Genomic DNA, 21,998 nt, shown 5'->3' on the forward strand with positions numbered 1-21,998 from the left:
AATATATTGTTTACTTAAATTGCCTGAGCTGTTTACATAGTTTTATTTTTTCTGTGATAATTTTTAGGCTGTTATTATGATGTTGTAATTTCCAATGCTGTTCTATTTTTAATAAATTGCCCAGAGAGCTTCAGCTATGGGGCGGCATAGAAATTCAATAAATAAAACAAATAAATAATAATGTTCCTGAATCATAAAGTAATTACAACAAATCTGCTACATTAAAAAGTAAAGGCATGCACTTATTTTAAGAATTTATACATTGCAATTTGATCCAAAAAATAATCACAAGGGGTATACGTAAACACTTGAAATCTACAAGTCAATGTTTAAAACATAAAATATTCACACACAACATAAAATAACTCAAAATACAATAATTTAAAATGCTTGGGCAAGTAAAAAGTTTTCATCTGGCACCAAAAGGAATACAGGATTAGCGCCAAGCATACCTCCCTCAGGAGGGCATCCCAAAGTCAAAAGCAGTATCATGTCAAGTATAGTTTCTGCCTCAAACCCACAAGTGATTATCTAAATTACTACTTTTGGAATAGCTGATCCTTTAACTGTTCATTTAACTAATCTCTTTGCTTATTTCTAAACAACACTGCTAGTCATGTGGAAGTAAACTTAAGGATTCCAGCTGCTTTTCTCAATGCACGGGTCAAATACACTGTTCAAAGTAAGATTTTACACCTTATCCAAAGACTTGTGTTGCTAACTCTGGCAGATGGAAATTGCCGTCTGTGACTGACACTGAAGCCCAACAGGATCACAGCTATAATATGCCAAATAATGCAATTTTGTAAGAAGTGGTAAGCACCACACTTTTTCCCAATCACAGAGGAAGACTAAAGTCTAGTAGTATACAAACAAATTCTGAGATCTATCAAGTCTTCTGGATTGTTGTAGAAATCACAGCATCTCTCTACTTACTACTGAATTCACAGGGCAAAAGTATGTTAAGTAAGTCATAAATCCCTGGGATGACAACATAGAATAAAATCTTTCAATTTTAATTTTAGTAACAAGTTTCTAAACTTAAGTTTTTGAAGGTATGATTTAACATAGATGGGCAATGCCAGATCAGATCTCCAATTCACTCATTCGGCAATGAGGAATTGCCAAATAAGATTTTGAGTGGAACTTCAGTGTTCCTTGCCATGATTAGTGGAAGCAAATTATATGAAGAGGGAAATCAAGCAAATTCCCACAAATTGTAGAGAAGTCAGAAATTTAACTGTTTCTCTCAAAATTGAATGTGCAGAGTACACACAGCCCTATTTATAGTGGCTTGTTTAATAGGAGAAAATAACTTGTTTATGACACTCGTGCAGGAAGTTTATTTTACTTTTTCTTGTGAAATGATTTCTTTACTCTAACACTCTCTTTGCCCAGTAACCACTTAAGTAGTTTTCTAACCAGACTTGATTTATTGTCAGGTTAGTTTCCAAATGCAACAAAATACATGGAATGTTTCTCAACTTACTAGTAAACAAACACAAATGCCTTGCATTCCTGATTTAAGCATTGACTTGGTTGGCACAGAACAATGGGAAATTGTGGGTTAATAAATCCACAATTTGCCACAGCGTGTGTCAAGCACATTCCATGGCCATTTTAAATATTCAAACCCCGATTGGGTCGATCAGGGATGGCTCTACGACTTCCAAACCTGGACACTAAAGGTTAATCATGGGTTAAACAACCCACAGTTATCCTACACTGACCCAGTTTGCAAGCTGTGGTGCACGCCGACCAGAATTTGCATATTGGGTTAGGCAAGGGCTGTTTAACCTTGCACAACCCACACCACCTAGGTTCACATGACATGACAAACCACAGCTGGGCACTGAATATCTAAAATGGTTGTTCATACACATTGCCATCTATCATGTCTTAAAATAAGCTACGGTGGTCTATTCGATCGTGTGAACCAGCCCTAGCAGAAGTTAGATTAATCACGGGTTGTTCAGACATCAGGAAACAGCCCCCAATTGGGGGCTGAATATTCAAAAAGGCTGTGGAATGCACCTGGCCCGCACTGTGGAAAATTGTGAGTTAATCAACCCACAATTTGCTGCCATTAAGTGTGAACAACCCCATTGTGTCCCCTTGCTTGTTGAGGTATGCTTTGGCCATTGTTCAGGTAAGCAATTATCTTAAGCTATCATTTGGCATTACATTGTTAAAAAAATTATTTTGTAAAGCAGTAAGCAACACTTAAAAAAAGTTTTATATTCTACTTTTCCACCATTTAGGTCCTCAAGGCAGCTTACAAAGCACTATCAAATACAAATAATAAAACAAAGATAATCCTAACAAGTTAAACAATACGGTCTAATCTCCAAACGAGTCAGTAGGCAGTAACTAAGAATAGATCAGTATTACTTGCCATTAAAGGCTCAAGAAAACAGGACAGACCTATGCTGGGACATGGAATGACACTACAATGCAAACTTATAAAGGGAAGGACCACTATGATTTAGGTGCCACTGTCAGAAGTCCCTACCTCCAGTAAGGATCCACCTAACCTCTGAAAGCATGGACACTTGAAAGAGGATTGTCACACAAATATTTCAACTGAAGTGTAGGTTGTTCATATGCTGCATTTATTTTGCACTTTGGCTCTATAACAAGAACTTTGGAATAATCCAGCCTTGCAAACACGTCCATAGAAAATCACTAAAAATGTCCACAAATTTCTATTAACTCAATATCTATTCATCATTTGTAGCCTAAAAAGTTTATTACGGTATAACAACCAGCACTCCAATCAAACACCATACAATTTAACACATTACATTACGTTACAGATGTAGAACGTGCATATATTATTACTGTCTCCTATTTGTAGCCTAAAGGAAACACACGCACACATGCAGAATTCCATTCCTGGAAGCAATTCACCCTCACCGCTAACAACCAGGTGAGCATCTATTAACAAAACATAAGTATCTCCATCTGAGAGATGGCAGAGATATGTTTTGAAAGAGGACAGGCTGGAAAACATGGAATATATTTCAGCATGCAAAGACCTGTGCCCTTCAGTCATTGCCTTTAAGAAACATGAACAATACTCATAACATACAGTCTCATAGTATAAGTGGAACTCAAGAGTAAAGATAAAATTCAATATAGTGATTAGATTAATAGTTGTAGAATATACACTCTATGTTGAATGCACATTTTGCAAGCATTTATGCAGCTCCCTTCAAACCCAAAAGTTAACAGTGGAGAAATCTATTTGTTAGTAAGGTTGGTACGAGAGGGATAGTGACCCTTATACTTCCTGTATCTTGAAAATTAAACATGGGACTTGAAACATAGGACTAAAGAAATATTTTTGTAAGCCGCCTTGAGATCCTTTTTTGGCTAAACTTACCCAGCAGGTAAGTTTGATATTAACAGAGCCAAGTACTTTGCTCATATCCTTGTATCAGAATAATTTAAATTCATCCAGGCAGCATGATAGGTGCCTACACTTATGCTAGTCATACAGTACACCTTCGGATTTTGATCTCAATTTCCCATGTAAACTCATTCTGTGCCATGCCACTGCACGTGATTAACACATCATTTTGTACCTTCTACGTATCTTAATTACTTCTGCATTAAGGTCTACCTTAGACCATATTATCCAGGTACTGAGAACAAATAAGGATGTATCTTCCTAGTTTTCTTGATAAGTTTTACAAATATTACAAAGCCAGACAATATTCCTTTTGTTAACCCAGCTCTAAAACGAGATTGTTATAAGGAACCCAAAATTTGATAGCATGGCAGTAAAACCGATCCTTTTTAAAATTGTTTTAAATAGTGGTTCGCTGCTGAAATTTGGTGGTGAGGGGAAAAAACAGGGCCATTGCTGCAGTGCTGCTAAATTTCAGCAGCAAACTGGAAAGGGGTGCAGGCTCTGGTGGGTTCTGGCAGAGGAAATGGCTTCTTGATCCCCAGAATAAATTGAACACCAGAACTAGAGGAAGGGCTGAGACAGTCATTAAAGTGACATTGCCACTGCAAGTCAATGCCTTTGAAAATTAAAGGTTTCAAAGCCAAGCACTACAGAGGAATTCTATATTATGAAAGTTGCTGGTTCCATTCTGTTGCAGTTTCATACTTCCATATGATAATGATATTACTCTATCCTCTATGTTGTCACCTTGTTCCATTGTCATCTTTACATTAGTGAAATCAAATCTAGATTCCTTTATATATTTCAGCAATGCACATACAAGAGGCAGGGTTTAATTTTGGGAAATCCAGCTAGATTGTTATGTTTCACACTGAGCCATCTTAAAAGCTAAAGTATTGATGCATATGGTATTTTAACAGAAAGCAATTGGACATTCCAGTGTCTCCTCTGTGGTCACCAAAACCTTTGATCAAAGTCTTCATGCTGTATTCCTAGGGTCTGACAAAATGCATGTAATAGCTGGCATATACAATTCACTAGGCTTTTTTTGTTTGCAAGCAGCAGTTAGACATAGACTAGTAGCAGCCAACATGCTGCCCATCAGTTTTAACTGCTGACCCCAGGGCTGATTTCTTCATTCTTTGGGGAACTGCAAAATCCCTCAAAGCAATCATATACAATCAACACCGATACATTCTCTCACACAAACCTATTTGCCAAAAAACAAAAAACAAAGCTGCTGTGAATTAAGAAACTTAACTGAAAGGGAGACTGGAAAGTAAGGTAAAAATAAATTTAGGCAGATTTTAGTTGCTTAATAACCAGTACCAACTATCAGATTATACCAAGAAAATATAGCACCTTTGGGGTTTGTTACCCTGCACCCCCACCTTTTCACAGGCTCAATCAAGTCAGTCAAGCGTGCAAAGTGATCCTGTCGCCAGCAAAAGCATTTCCTTTCACTGTGGTCAGGCAAAAGGAGAGGAAGAAAATGGAAATGACTTGAAGTTATGGCACCAAAAAGACCAGACAAGCAAGGAAATAATCAACTCCACATGAGCCACTTCTAGCCCATCACAATGAAAAGGGCCCATGACTAACCCCAGGAAAGGTCACTGAGACTGAGGGGGTCACATGCAGAAAGAGGCAATAGTGAGAGGTTGCCAGCTGCAATAAGCATCAGTGTGTTCCTAATTACACTCAGTACAGAAGGATTGAGCTCAAAAGAAAGTTTTGATTTAGTCACAACCTAGTGGGGGAAAAAATAAAAATTTAAAAATCCCACTTCTCCATTGAGACAGAAAACACAGTTTCTTTTGCTGTGTATTACTGGATTACAAGAAAATCAGGCTTCCGATCTGAGCATGGACAACGAACTTGCTGAAATGATTTGGGAAGGCAGATGCAGAAATAATTGTGGAAGAGGAGAGAAAGACTGCTGATTTCAAAGGTTCACTCCCTTCCTAAGCAATTCTGTGGTTGAAATATTTGTGATAGGCTTTCAGTGCATCTGTGTGACTGAACAGAAAAAAAGTAATTCAACAGTACTTTCTCAAACCAAGAGTGAAGGCAGTATGTACTGGAATTTACATCTTTGCTAAGTTGAGAAAGTGGATGAAAGACTTCCACTTAGAAGTCATTGTACACTTTCAAAAATGTCATATTTTAAAAACATTTCAGATGAAGACCTTCTATATGTATTGCTCATTTGTTTTTATTGCAAGCTATCTTGACTATGTAAATAAAAAGGTAAGAAATTTTTAAATTATAAATTTGGGGTTGATAGCTAAACTGGTTTAGAGATTATGGCACAACATCTAGGTAGTATTATTTTATTCAAAGTACAGTGAAGATGAACAGCCCAATATTATGTATGACTACTCAAATACATCTAAATGAATTCAATGGGTTTATCCCAAGTAAGTGTTCATAGGGATGCTGGGCTTGTGAACCGCCCAGAGACCTTCGGCTATTGGGCAGTATAAAAATGTAATAAATAAATAAATAAAATAAAAATATCTATGTAGCTAAACTGTCTCTAAGCACGAAGTAAATGATTGATCAAAACCATTGAAAAAGTACTTTAATACTCACTATGTTAGGAGCCAAGTGTAAATTAAAAGTTAAGTTTTGATAGATAAGCCAATTGTCTAAGATTGCTAAACAGATACAAAAATAAGGTCTGTTATTTTTATCAAGGAAAAAAACTTAGGATGCAACCACATGATCCCTAGGAGGGTATTCCAGGGGCCATAGGATGCTTCTACTCATCCCCTCTGAGGGCAGAGAGAGGTCTAACCAGAGGCAGGGGAGATCTGATTTCACAAACCCTATCCCAGCTATGCAGAAAGCATCTGTGGTCCTTGCTGTGATAAAGTTAGAAGTTCAACACTGGCAGAAGCAAAAGTGGGTCTTCTGTGGATGTGTCGGGGCCAACAGGGGGAATGCTGGGATCTACAGGATCCATAGCCTTCCTATGCCCCCTGAATTGGGGGAAATGTATGCCAGGCTTGGAGCTGACAGAAGGGAATTGAAAAATATATAAAAACAGCAACACAAAACTGGGAGTTTGGGCAGAGTAGAGAAAAATGCTACTCCCTCCTGATTTGCTGGCATGAGCCTTGCAGTGCTTTGGGTAAGACAGTTCCTTTGCCTTTGGATCTTCCATGCACAGGATTGCTCTGTCTAGCAGCTTATGTTAAAAAAAGATATAAAATAATTAAAAGATATAAAATACTGTGTTATGATGTGTTATGCACTCTAACACATCATTGCTCTGAAGTAGCTATCCCATTGCAACCCAGTTCTCATTATGTCTGTGGGAAGGAACAGCCGCAATGACCATCATCCCGCTGCACTCTTGTGACTTATGACAAAGACCTGTTGCCTGGCTGTGCACTCCCCATTCCCCCAACACACACACTTCGAGCCTTTTCACAGACCAAGAACAGAGAGAGGAGCCAGGTTCAGGTGAACTACTAAGCGATGTCAGTTGAATGTTACCCATATTACTCAGATAATCAATCTGGACAATTCGCACAGTAAGATTAATCCAAATTTCCACAAACCGTCAGGGAGAAAAAGGAATAGAGAGAAATACATGCCTTTGTAAAATGATGTGGGAAGACAGGAATGTGGATACTGCCACACAAAATCAGTCCTCAAAGGCAATTTTCTCATCAAGATCCAGTACTATCTGCTGCAGTTCTCAGGGGACCTCACAAATGTAATTAAGAACATACCTTTCAACAAATTTTTTACTATTGTGTGAATAGCAGTCTTACCAAAGAAATAGGTTACAAAGAGAGAAAATGACTTGCCCAAATCATTCAATAAGGCTTAGATGTTTCAACCTCAGCCTCCATTATTTATATCCTGAAAGGCCTTCATGGTGGCTAACAGTACATGAAAATTAATATGCAATAAACAAGTTTTTTTTTTAAAAAAAAAAAAAAGTTTGGTTATCAACATTTATTAACAGGTAAAAATGCAATGACTCTTTAGTTATGGATGAGTGTCCTCAGATGGAAGCCTTCCTCGGGGGCACAATAATTCAATTTGTTGAGATGAACTCTTCTGCCCTAGAAGGTATATTTTTAATTGAAGCACACTGGCCAATTTTACTATTTTATTAAAGACGCTTGTATTTACCAGTACTTGGGCCCCACACCAACCCCACATTTGCCACAATCTCACCATGGGCTGTCGTGTTGTGTGCGAACAAGCTCTTTATATTGTGCAGAATGGGTCTACCGTTCAATGTCTTCATCATTATTGTAACTTGTCAGAAAACTCCCAAGATTTTATTTGAAACACATTCAAGATGTTGGTTTAGGAAATACTTTTCCAAACTGCAGGCAAGGGAGGGATTATCAGGATTCTAACCAATGGGTATGGCAACACAGGTGAACAGAACTTTGAGCAGCATCACTTCTGGGGCACACTTGCTGCTCTGGGACCTGGATGTGTGGGGAAATGCAGCAGTGCCAAGGTGATTTAGGCTGCAATACACATCTATCTGGGAGTAAATCATATTCAACTCAACAGGACTTGCATCTGAATAGATATACATAAGACTGCACTATTAACTTAATGTGCTGTGCTTATGCACTACCTTTCTGTCAAGGCATTTTACAATATAAAACAACGGCTAATCATCTAATACAAACTTGTAGATCCCCCCCACAAAAAAGTTACCAGTCTTTTTACTTATAGGAGGGGCTAGTGGAGAATGAATGGAGCTCTCCATACCTTATGAGCTAAAAGAACCTAGTAAAACATTTTGCAGGCCAGAAATGCTGCCGGCTGACAGAGGTGAGGCAACAGAGCATTCCCTATTTTCTCCACCAGCCTGCTTAGTTTCTATGTTGGATGTACTGGAGAAGGCTTTGCCCTTCCGCCCGACCACCACAGAAACACAATGGGCTGGTGGTGCAGGGATGGAAGGTGTCTTTGGCTCAAGCCTGATTAGTTTCAATATTGTACATGGAGGGGGCTTCTAGAGATGTGAAGGCCCGGGAAAAAAGGGGAAATTCAGGGGGGGAGGGAAATGTTTTGAACCCCCCCCCCCCGAAAAATTGGAAATATTTTAAAAATGAAGAAAAATGGATTATGGAATGTTTTATTTTAGCTTGATGAATAAAAAGTTTAAGATATGGAGTTCACATATTTACTTCTCCCAAGGATTTTTTAAAAACTATGTACAGTATCAGTTTACTACAATTTCTGAGCACTGAGGGTAAGCAAGGCCTAGGTTGCAAACTGTGACTACAGCTCTCAAATGCAATAGCAAGGTGCATTTCTGCCTCTAGGGGGCACTGTCATTGAAGCAGAGACTGAAACTGATAGTGGTAGCTATAGCTCAGAAAATGAGTCTGATTAAATTTCATGCATATTCATTGAATCTTGTTCCCCCCTTTTTTCTCAGTTCTTTTTATTGGAATGGGTGCTTTCTGTCTGCTTGACACTGTGGAGGACTAGCAGAGACATAAATAATTTTCTTTGTTACTAATGCTGATGGCTTCTGTTTGTTTTTTGCCTGCTCTTCATGAACTGGCAAAACCAAACAGGTTCAGAGGTTCCTTACAGTTCAGGAGTTTGTAGCTCCATTTGGTACCAAAAAAAAAGGTAAAATTTTAAAAAAGTAAATTCAATTTGTAATAACTGCTTGAACCCAAATCAGGTGCCTCATGCTGCAGCACAGATCACCTGCTGTGCACTGCCACTGCAGCAGGAAGCTTTAAGGATGGGATAGCACTGACCTCCGTGCCAGCTGTTCAAGGGCTGCACAGGAGGGAGAGGAGTATGCAAGCGGCTTAAGCTGCCAATCAGCTGAAGCAGGAAGAGTAGCCCCAGCAATAAGGGAACATTGTGTTTAGCTGGCTGAGTGGTACAATGCACAGGTGTTGAAGGAGAAGGTCTTTTTGAAATTGTGAGACAAGCGGGAACAAGAGCAAACCAAATGAACCCGTAGATTTTAATAAGTGCCAAGCTCAAAACTGGTAAATATTCCAATGAGGGACCTACCTGGAGGTGAGGGCAAGCAGGAACAGCTAAACAAATTATGGACCTTCCATCCATGGTTTGTTGTGGCTTACTATGTGTGAATGCAGCCAATATATTGCCAGCACTCTTATTATACAGTTGTAAAATAAATGCTAATTAATAGCGGAATGCCTAGAGAGAAATAGTTTTCTCCTCTCTGAAACCAAAAAGCTGTACATGTTTAGAAGACTGGATAGAAGCCACCACTCATTTATCTATGCCGCACTTCAGTTATGACTCCTTTGTCTTTTACATTTTGCCTTGAGGCCTGTAAATGTTCATTCCTGAACTTGACTTATAGGTCAATTAAATTACACACCTGCAAGCTACGCAAAGAATATAGCAGGATTTTCAACTGTTTTAATTATTCAATTGTTATACAGAGCACACAAAAATCAGCTTTGCTTAAAAACATGGCATGTGACTTTGAGTGTGCAATGCATGCTAGCCCATGCCTAACCCATCTGTTACTTAGGTATGACCATTGATAATTTATTGGAACTTATGTTCATTGTCCTTGCAATCTAGCAAAACTTGTTATCTACACAGCTTATGATTGGTCATTTTGAACAGTTCTTCATGCCACATCAGAGGATATATTTAGCACTTTTGCTATCGATTTTTTTTTAAAATAGCAATCCTCAACTGAGGTTTATCATTTGTACCCAACTGCTGCAAGAGAAGGTAATCATGGTAACTGAGGGAACCTTGAAAAAGCCAAAATGGTATTGAAGATACCCCTCTCTCTCCCCCACCCATCCACCCCAATGCATGGACAAAGTCCTTTGGCAGATTTCGGGAACAGGAATGGGTTGGATATTTGTCCCTAAATTGGGAAATATGGTTACGAATTCATTTGAATAACTGTATATATTACATTTGTATTTTGGGGGTTTAATTTTTATGAACTGTAAAGAGTACACTGGCTGTTGGGCAGTACAGGAAATCGATACACATATATCCACAGAATGGCCATGTTAGAACTAAACGGGCCAAATTTAATTTGCTTTGAAGCTCAATTTGATCCATATAGCTCTCTGTAGCCACAACGAAGAGTTGTCCAACATCCATGATGTTTTGCTATACACAGGCATTACTAGTAGCACCATCAAGACAGTTGTGTAAGAACAGGAAAATGATGAGTTACCATATTTTTGCTCCACCTGGAACATGTTTACAAGGAGTGGGGGAATGTAAACAATTTAAATATGAAATAATGGTATACTTTCATTTTAGGACCATGATTCTCAATATAAAGAAGGCTGACATATAATCCACTTTGGAGTAGCCTATCCACCATTATTATCTGCTATTGAAGAAGACCATTTTATCAAATGCATCTGGCAATTTCAACTATTACTCATTTAAGCCACATATGGAGAATTTGCGGCCTGCACACAACCCTTGCCTTGGCTGCTCTGAGTAGCACACAGACTGGCTGGGTGTATCACTCACTTTTTCATATCACCCAGCTGAGCAGCTGGAAATAGATAGCTATTAGCAAGGAGGAAACAGTCATCTGCATAAGGACTGCTGTGAGGGTGAAGAGGATTAAGCCATCTCTCCACCTGCTGTGCCAATGCCACATCCGTCGGGATGATAGTATACAGGCATTGCTTGCCTCACGTGCCTTTTTCCCCAGCACAGGCTGGGGATCCTGGCAGCCTGTCAAACAGTCCTCTTTGCCAGCATCACTACACTTCCAATAGCCCACCAAGTAGATGTTTGGCAGACTGACAGCACGATTTAAATGCACAAGATGGTGCAGCATTCTGTCTTCTTCATTAAATTATGCACATTTTCTCCAGGTGATAGGCAGGGGAGGCATGAAGTGTTCTCAGCACACAAGGAAGAGATGTTTAAACCTTCCCAGCCCTGCATGCTGAGATGGGGGGCAGTGTGTATGCACATAAGTTTGCACTTGCATGTGAGCATTTGCCTGCAGTATCACAAAAGGAATAAACACCTATCTTTCATAGGATTATTCCTACAAGTTCAGGAAAAAAGGAGGAGGGAAAAGTATTGGAGAGCTCAGAGTTCAGCTGGAAGTGGAAAAGATAAAAAAAAATCTAACAGTGATGCCAGCCCATGCATTAGAACATTGGTCTTTAACTGGTGGGTGGTGAGAGCAGTCCAGATGGGTCATGGCAGCTGACATGTTGGGCAATTGTGGAAGTAGGGCCATGATGCAGGTTTGGAGTCCAAGGTGGGTCTCGGGTCTTGACCATTTGAAGACCACTGCATTAGAAGATGTGGGCTGAAGATAGAGAGAAGTTTGATGTAGTTGGATGGTGAAATTGTTGTGTTTCTCTGGACTGCAAAGCAAAATGGTTGAGGATGCCCTTCCAAGTTACATCTCGCTTACACTGCTGACAAATACTGCTTTTTTCTTCTTGTTGTTCAGCTGTCTAAGAATCTCATTAGTTTGTTGAATACAGACCTGTAACCCATCTTGCCAAATAATCACCTTTGCCTCCTGGCATAAGAAGCACCACAAACTTTTTAAAAGGCAGTTCACAAATATAATTTTCCCAGGGAATATGACCAATGCCTAAAGCATTTTATGCTCCACAAGGGGCCAGCTTGGCCACACATTTCCCCTAGAAGTACTGCAATAGACCTCCTTGTTATAGAGTATATGAACAGTGAGATTCAGAGCTAATAGAATCATCTACCCTTTGACATAGAAGTACGATTCTCTGTATACTACTCCAAATTAAATCCATTCGAAATTAATCAACATCACTCTGAAGACAGTTGAGACAATCAAGAAGCAGAAGCGAAGAGGGTATACTAAGCCAGAAATACCTGCACTAATTCAAACAGTCTACATGTCTCAGTAAAACAAATCAAGCTCTGAATACAAAAGAAACTCAAACCCTTCAGATTTACAAAATATAATAAGGCCAGAGTCTCAATTCGGTATATTTTCAGATAGGAAATCCTTGTAGATTCATACTACCTTGCCCTCACCCATTTGGGAAAGCAATCTGTAGGTGGATACCTTACATTCAAAAAGTAGCATCACATTCAGTGTGTGCAATACAAACCAGGATGAAACCTTATTATAATTTCTCTCATAGCCTGAAGTTCAACCATAAAGAAAGAAAAGATAAGGTGACCCTAAGATAAAAGTCTATTAAGACAGCTTGAAAAGACACTATTAAAATGACTAGTAATTATTCAGACATGATGAAAGAAGATCTGGAAAACAAATGTAGAGATCTGGCATCATGTTCCACCACAATGCCCTTGTCTCAGCACTACTCTCTTGGACAAATCCATACACTTAATGACAGAGAGAGACACACATAACCCTATCCTGCCTAAGAGCAATAGTAGTCAGGTCTTTGAGGCTCCATCAGTCATCAAATGTTTGTTCAGAAGTATCTGAATTCTTCTCCAAAAGGCGTAATAACTTAATTTGCAAGTCTACTTCCACTGACATTGTCAAGCAACCATGGCAACTCTATAAAATACAGGCAAAAAGCATATTAAGCCAGCTTATCAAGTCTTACTTTCTGTTGTAACTTGTAGGAATCTATACTATTTGTAATCCCTAAAGGAACATATATTTATTAAACCCACACCTGCAGCCAGAATTTATAGCCACCCAGTCATCTACGATTGCCTTACATCATAGGTAATTAAAAGGCAGTGAATTCATGGCCACAGGGAAAATGCAGTCCCACTGAAGAACACAACCGTGAGTTCCACATAATTTAAATGTTGATATGATAGAGATGAATTAAAATCTGACTGAATGCAGTGTAAGAAAGGAACAACTATTAAATTTTGACTTCCCATTTGATTTAGTCTATACTTCACTCAAGTTCTCATTAAATGCTGTCTTCCTTGCGGGTTTTTTTGGCATATGTACAAAACACAAGTGTATTCTTAGACCATACCTTAATCTCCTGGCATTTCTTCTGGTTATAGATCCTTATTGAAGAAATAGCAACCAAAACTAAGAGCACTCCAGGTCAAGTAATTCAGCAGCATTTCATAGGGAAAGCAAGCTTTAATATTCCAAAATGTATTCAATGCTTTCTATCAAATCACCCCCCCCAAAAAAAACCCAACCAGATTTACAATAGCTGCTTAGTATCTTTTCAATGCTTCAACAGTAAAGTCACTCTGAAAATGTTTCTTGCACTTTGATTTGCATTTGTTCTATAAACTTCATTCATTTTTTTCTATAAACATGATTTGCACACATGTATACTGTAACAGCAAAAAAATCCATCCCATGTTATCCATGTATCTCTCCCACATCTGTCTTCCCTGAGCCATTCGCTTGTACTCCGCAAAGCTGCAAGGCAGAGTTTCTCTGCAGCCTGCTACCTCCTTGCTTTTAAAGTCACACAAACTCCCTGCCTACTTTTGATCTCCTGAAAGATGTCCAAGACTCACAGTACTGTGGGCTGGCATTCCATCATAACACTGGTTTCTACCCTGCCAATCCCTATGGTTGAGGTAATCAGGCAAGTATCCCCCACTATGCCATGCATATTCAATGCTTGTCAGTTTGGCCTGACTACTCCAGCCTTCTGATTTTGCAGCACACTGCAGTCTTCCAGTCCTCTCCACATGCCCCACCCCCTATGTGTATCATGCCAGTTGCCTTTGGCTTTCTCCTTCTGCCCAGCCGAATCGTCATATGCAATGTTGTGGCTAGACTTCACTGATACAAATGTAATGCAATATATGATAGCTGGTTACAGCTCCAACTTCAGAACTGCCCAGAGGTTAGTTTTATTAATGGGGTTGTCCAGCAGTCTCAAAAAAGTAAACCAAAACATACTGAGGCCTCCTAAAGAAAAGGCTTTGAGTCATTCTACTTGTTCCTGCTTTTCAGTCCAGCCTCTAGGCTGCTGGATGTCACAAAATGTTCAAAGAAGGGTTTCTGTATTAAAAATAATTTCAAACCAGTTTCACTTCATGACTTTCAAGCATTACTTAGGTATTTCAATCAGTCCAAGTATTACATCCAGTTGCCATCAAATGGAAATTCTTGGGCTGGATGACTCTTCTGTGATAATTTGTTTAACAGGTACAATCAGATGGAATGAAATTTTCTGATGCAACAGGGAAAATATTGTTAGTTTATGGCAGATGTATTAGATCACCATCACTCTGGTATGTGGCTGCGAGAATGAATTGTGTGGCTACTCAACCTTAATACAACTTTTGGAATAGCTTTCTCTGAAGCTACTATAATCATAAAATGAAACAAACAACTTCTTTTCTCTGCTTAAGCATTTTGTCCTCTGTTAAAACAGTGACAGCTTAGTACATATGACTAGTGCTTCAAAGGCTCAGTGATGTCCACCCACTTACCGAAAAAGGGTCAATCAATTGGAGAATACAAAAGACAATCTGGCTTTTTAATATAAAAAATGGAGTCATGTGCTCTACATAAAATGTTTGCTGGAAGCTTATCTGAAAGGGCACAAAACACATTGCGACAACACCGACCTCACACAGAAGGCCTTGCCTAGCACACCCTTCTCAAGCCAAGAGCCACCTCTTGAAAAGCCTGAGGAAAGGGTAAAAACAACACAACCTTTTCCCTATATGTGAGGGAACAAGGTAAAGGGTTTTGGAAAATAGGTTCTATTGTTCAGGTACTGAACTGCAGGTGTATTGTTAGATGTTTTTACACTGTGTAATATAGCAGGTAATAAATCCGAGCTGACACGTGGTTTGTGGTAACAGAACACACAAGTTTATTGAAATTTAACAGATCTTTAGTATTTCAATTTAGATCAAACCTGCATATTTTTATATTTAAAACAATCCCAAGTCCCTTAAAATCCTATCTCTTTTCACTCCTCACACACCAAACACTCTCCTGAAGCACAAACCAGACTAAAACCAAACTCCAAACTAAACCACACTAACACACAGTCCCCTCAGCCAACCTTTTTACACTCCTCTCTCCCCGTATCACCAGCCACACCCACTCAGTCAAACATTCCGCACTCACTAGACATACAAATCCAGACATACTATGCGGCAGGGTCTTGCTATTTACTGTTTTACTCTGTACAGCACCATGTACATTGATGGTCCTATATAAATAATAATAATAATAATGTTCTTCCATGAGGCAAGAAAGCATAATATTAGGAGCCCAGTGGGTAAAATAGCCCAGTAGGTTTGATATTGTCTTAAGACTTACTATGAAGCCTCCTGAAAGTGAAGTTTTACATTAAAATATGTATTTCTATAAGTCTAGTATTGGACAGCAGTTGTCCAAAAAGCTTGAGTAAAAAAATAGTTGCTTTAAGTTCTATGCTGGAAGTCTGGGTATGTAAGAATTTTTTTGATCTCTGAATTAGTGTGGTTCTCAAAGCACTATCAATTCATATTAATTTTAAACTAAACTATGTGAGTTAGAGGAGAGTTAAGAAGTTCAAGAGTAGCCAGGACCTATGGCAATCCCAGTCACAGTTAGCAGGAAATTGCTCACACTTCCCAGCCTCCTAGGAACTTTTTTTTACTTCAATGTAAAGACTGTTGTGAACACTTGAGTCATGGAAAGACCCCACAGATTGTGACATAAGATTCTGAGTACAGCTGCAGAGAAAGATATCTGTAATTTACTAATATGTTCACTGAAATTGTTGAACATACTCAAATGCTAAAAGTTGGCACGATAAAATGTTATATCTATTACCAAACAAAAATAGGCCAACATATAGATCAGAGGAGCATTTGAGTTGTAGCCATATTTCTAAGATAGACGTCAGTAATATATCAAATGCCCCAAACAACTTTTGCATAGCTTTACTCTATAATAAACTTGGCTGATGAATGCAGAAGACAGAACATCATTTAAAAACTACCTTTTCTTTAGATTATCAACTTATTTCAGGGGGCTTCAAAACTATAGTTTTACTACTTTGGACAAATGATTTAATAACGTGAGATAGGTACATGGACCAATTTCCCAGCAATTTGTCATTTGTGTTGCTAATTCACAGAAGTGTTATTCTTCTAATGTGTTTTTAAGCCTTGGATAACAAAACTGTTGATAGTTGGTATACTATAAACACATGAAAATGTGTCCACTGCTTTGGAGCTGGCCAGCAGAGGGAGTACATAGCAGCCAATACTCTGCAGAACTGAACAGAATTTGTAAACAGTACAAAGTACAAGCAAACAAAATGAACTGATCTCTATTAAAATAAAATTCAGGAAGATCAATGCTTTCACAATATTATCTGCAAGCTTCTCAGAGTATAAAAAATTGGTCAGAAATACCAATAACTGGTCAGAAATACCAATCAGATAATATAGGTGGACTAAAACTATAGCAAGTTTTTATTTTCAATTATATGTTTGAAACTACTATAGAGATCCATCTGTAAAACTAAAATACAAAATTATTTCTGGTACCATTCAATATAACCCCAGTTAAACTTTTCCTAATGCTGTCCTTTTACTATCTTGATAGTTCTGCTATTCATTGCACTTTTTAGTTCCATTTACAAAATGTTCAATTAGGTTTAAACTAAAAATTACTAACTAACAACATTAAAATCTTACTTCAGAATGTATTTTATGCAACAGATCGAATTCAATCAAGGGGAACCACTTTTCTTCCCCTTTCCCATGCCCAGTGTTAACATTTCCAAGTGAAAAACTGGGGGGGAAAACCCTACTGGAAATATTTGTAGTTGCAACAACTAAAATTGGATGCCAAATAAAAAATACAAACTCAGGAAGTACCAGAAATAACTTTATCCAATACTGTTGAAGTAAATCAAATCATTACAACTTTGCATATTTAACTTACATACACAAACCCAAAGGACGACACTGCTAATTATAAACTAAGCAATGAAACCCCACTGGTGCAATAGTCTTTTATGCCACTGCTACTTCTTATGAGCTCCAGTGTACAATTGCAGCTATTTTATTTATTTATAGTAACAGCAAATCTAAATTCTGAAAAGCAGCATGGGCTACAAGAAGTCTATTACAGAGCATGGCTGCAATCCTATACATACTTACCTGGAAGTAAGCAGCACTGAACTCCAAGGGATTTACTTCTGAGTAGGATTGCTCTGTAAGGTTCCTAAATCTTTTCAAGCCAAAAAAGAATGTCAAAATACTGGGGCAGGCAAAGAGGTAGAGAGGTGTGTTTGTGTGAGGGACAGGCATCTTTAAAAGATAAAAAAGAGAATGTAAGACTAAAGGACTGCAATTCTTAGTGGTTATGTTTAGGCAAGGTATAGTGTTTAACCACTTGACTCTATGTGACTACTCAGAAGTAAGTCTCATTATTTTCAGTAGAGATTACCTCCCAGGTAATTGTGTAGGATTGCAGCCTAAATACCTTAGTAAAAATAAAGCTTGAATGGGTCAAATATTTAGACCATGTAAGGCAACCAAATGCCCACATAACAAACCCTACAAAAAGATAATTGCTAACTTTTCCAACATGAATAGTGCAATTCATATTCCTTCGCATTCTAAAGAAAAATGATTAACAGCAGTAGTTATTAAATATCTGTATTGCCATTGCAATGAAAATATAATTATAAATCCCAGAGATACTAAACTTCAAGATTAAGATGTTTTAGGCTACAATCCTATACCACTTACCTGGAAGTAAGCCCCAATGAACTCAAAGGGCCTTAATTCTGAGCATACATGTATGGGATTGCAATGTTAAAACACTTGTAACAACTATTTGTACATACATACAGAATCAAATACCATTTGCATATTTTATCAAAAAGCATAAAATGCATAAACAATACTTGAAATTGGCTAAATATTGGAAAATGCTTCAATTGCAACCTATATTTTTGCTGTAGAATGTAAGTACACAAATAGAAGAAAAATTACAAAAAATCTGGCACAAAAATTCAGACTTTTAAAAAAGTATCCGTGTAATGAAGGCAGTGCTCCAAAGGCTTTTCTCAACACAAACATCAGATTTTTCAAAACATTCCTGCTGATAACTTAAAAATCCAGTTTATATTAACAGACAAATAAAAGCCATATTACCTATTCTATTTTTAAAAACGAAACTCACCCACTCCACAAGAATAAGTGCTTGTATTGAGATTGCTTTTCCACCAGTTTGCCTCTCCAGAATGAGAAACAAGGGTTTCAACAATAAGGGTGGATGAGCTAATTTTAGTGCCCCACGTACAGCACAGTTCTCCTTTCAACATCAGTGTCTGACTATGAGGATTCTTGGGGTAGGGCTTTTCTCTTGCCAGATAAGCTGTTAAGTCATAGCTTGATTTTAGATCTGCCAACATATGGATTCTTCCAGCGTAGCCTCCCCCACCACTTATCATCAGGAGTGATATACTTCTTGTTCTGTTTCCCCCACCACCACCAACCCCCGCCCTTGCTACAAAAAAGGCACTGCAGGGCAGAAATTCCTCAGGTGCTTGCTAATGGAATTCCCAGGGTCTATGAGCCGCTTCGGGGATCAAGAGATCTCATAGCCCCTGCTGGGGTAAGAAGCAACGAGTCTGTTCCATTTAATCAAATACAGAATGAATTTTCAGCCCTATTCACTAGGTTGTCTCCAGGGCTCCAAGAAAGCACCAGGGAGCTAGAATCACACTAATGTGACTCTTTCAGGCAAATATAACCTGTTTGCTTTTTTAAAGCCACATTAATATCACCACAGTACTATTACCAGATTGTGGATGACAGTGATACTGTATGTTTCAAGCCTGAAACACTAAACTAAGGAAATTTAAACAGGAATCATGCAAAATACTATACTTTCTGCATAGGATGTTTCCTATTATACCATACTGCATGGTTTCATTTTAACAGCAATGCAGTTAGTCATGCTTAACCCTTTGAGCATGAACAGCCAGCACTAACAGATTTTTCTTCAGTTTCTTTAACCCTGTTTTAAAATAAAATTGCTTTGTATATGCATACATTTCAATTCTGTGATCTTTCAAATTCCCTAGTAGTAACTAATGCTAAAGGACCTTGAATGACAACTGTTTATAGTACAAGGCAAGAGGTGTTTCACAATTAGAAAATGTAAGTATTTAAAATTATATTGCCCCAAATTCTGTTTAAAATGCAAACAGACTGAACTACATCCAACTACTTACCAATTGTGAAGTAGAGATATTAGAGAGTATATTACAGTAAATTAGATTCATTATCTAATATCTGTATGCTAAACTAAGGGAAACAAACCTCAGCTTATAATGTACACAAGAATGGCTCTGCACATGCCTTCCAACAGGAATTCAGTACAACATTCTCTCACACTTTTACTGTAAAAGCAGTGCAGCAGTTTTTGTTCTGGTGTTTACAAAACTCACTTCAGCACTGCCTTGCTGATCCTGTCAAAGAAGGCTGTCTAAACAAAACACTAATTCACTCCAAAGTCAAACCACCTGCAAGACTGAACACTGGGCAAGGATGCTGAAAGCCTATGAGCTAGAGCCAGCAACATGATCCAAGTCTCAACAGTGTGCAAAGAAAAAGGACATTTGAATATTGACTTTAAAAATCGGCTAAACCTCACTTAGGCAAATACTAAGTTAAAGTCACAACTGCTATCTTTGTAACACAGTGTAAGGAAGATGTAAGCACCTTGCTTAGAAATTACATTGAGATCAATAGGAACAGCCTACACCTACAGCAGATTGAGGCATCAACTTCTTCCAGTTTTGGTTAATTAAGATGCTGAAAATACCTAATGCTAAGAATTTTCTTATGTAAACCCTCAAGTCAATGTAAATTATAATGCTGATTTACTGAGCAAACTATTCCTCTGAAATTCGGTATACATAAACAAAACTTTCCTATTTTATAGTGTGTTTTTCTTGCACACAGCTCATTTCGACATTATGCAATTATAACATGTGTGTAACAGATAATGGCAATGCAGGCTGCTCTTGGTAAGAATGCTTTCTAGTTTAGCAGCAGTTAACAACAGTTAATTTAAAGATTCCAGACAAAATGTGATGTTTCATCTTAGCTTAAATGAGAAGAACCTCCCAACATGTTGCTGCTATAAATACTCTAAGAATAACAAGACACAGCTTACAATTTCATGTTCAAAAGGAGTTGTGCTAGAAGTTAAACAGTTTGAAGTTGACAACCAAGTCTCTCAATCATAGAATTGCCTTTGGTTCTATCTAAAGCAAGTTTCTGATCAAGTCAGCATCAGAAAGACTGCAGACATGGCAGCTGCTTAGGATCCAATTATCAGCTTCTCTGGGATTTTGTTATGGAAATGCAGTATCAACACCTTCACCAGCACAGCCAGAATGCCTTCAAACTCACAAGCAATCATATAGCTATTCTTCCTTCCACATGCACACATTATACAACTTCTGAAGCTGCATCAAAAACTTAAAAACTCCTGTCCTTAAGAAGTAATCTTCACCTGCTACTTCCAAGATGCTGCATAAGGGTCCAAGAACTGCAAAGTGAAGTAACATTAGGGAGGGCATATTTTGACAATAAGGTTAGACCATTCATAGGGACACAAAAAGAGAAGAAATGATGCTTTGCATTGTTCCAAACTTCTTGCAAGGAAAAATAAAAGAGCATATGCAAACCAGATAACATATTTCAGCCTCTGCCAGGTACACAAAGGCGAGAAAAGCATTGAGAAATGGTAAAGCAGGGTCAACTGCCTGTTCCTATATAAAACTCTGTATGTTTCCTATATAAAAACAGCTACTCCAGATGAATAAATCCAGAACCTAAGTGTTGTTTTGCATACAGAGTCTACAGTATAGCAAAATGTACAAAAAGTATCTATAATTTTGTATTTAGAACAACAGCCTATGCTCTCAACATGTCAGTTTCTTCCTTCAAGTGCAAACTTTAGGAAATGAATGTCTTGAAATACATAAAACAAAAAACAAGTACACACACACACACCAGCCAGGATCTGTTTTCACTCTCCTGGGATTAAAGAAAAAAGGCAGTTCCACACCAAAAGGGAAGACTACTTCAGATTAAACAAACTTTATCCCCTGAAATTGAAGGGGAGTAACATAGCCTGTTACAGCAAACTCACACAGAGAGAAGAGTCTTGGGGCACCTTAAAATACTCACAGCTTTATTGAGACAGAGAACACTTCAATCAGATGTCCGTGGAGTGTGATCAACCAAGTTGCACAAAACCGCATCATGCTTCATGCCTCCAAAAAAACCAGCAGGAAGACGTGAGGCGCCTTAAAGAGGAAGAGATTTCCACGCTTATGTCATAGCCCATAACTTTTTAAGGTGCCACAAGATGTGCGTGTCGGGAAGGGGTGTGTGTGTGAGAGAGAGAGAGAGAGTGTGTGTGTGTGTGTGTGTGTGTGTGTGAGAGAGAGAGAGAGAGAGAGAGAGATCCCTTCCCTGCAAAAGACCAACACCGGCTATCCCTCCGGAAGTCGCTTCCATTCACTGCCTCTGACGAAGCGGGCTGCAAGCAGCCCGCGAAACCTTGTGCCACAATAACTCTTGAGCGTCTTCACGGCGCTGCAAGGCGGGCGCGCGTGTTTATTGGTGCACACGTCGATCAGCCGCT

The 21,998-nt window shown here is 38.4% G+C and overlaps 1 protein-coding gene across 2 annotated transcripts in view; it reads right to left on the reverse strand.

Moving 5' to 3' along the window:
* CDON (cell adhesion associated, oncogene regulated) overlaps positions 1 to 21,998 on the reverse strand; it is a 122,604-nt gene that overhangs the window by 41,018 nt on the left and 59,588 nt on the right. The window lies entirely within an intron of this gene.

The sequence above is a fragment of the Elgaria multicarinata genome, chromosome 12, assembly GCF_023053635.1.
Source record: "Elgaria multicarinata webbii isolate HBS135686 ecotype San Diego chromosome 12, rElgMul1.1.pri, whole genome shotgun sequence".
Classification (NCBI taxonomy): Eukaryota; Metazoa; Chordata; class Lepidosauria; order Squamata; family Anguidae; genus Elgaria; species Elgaria multicarinata.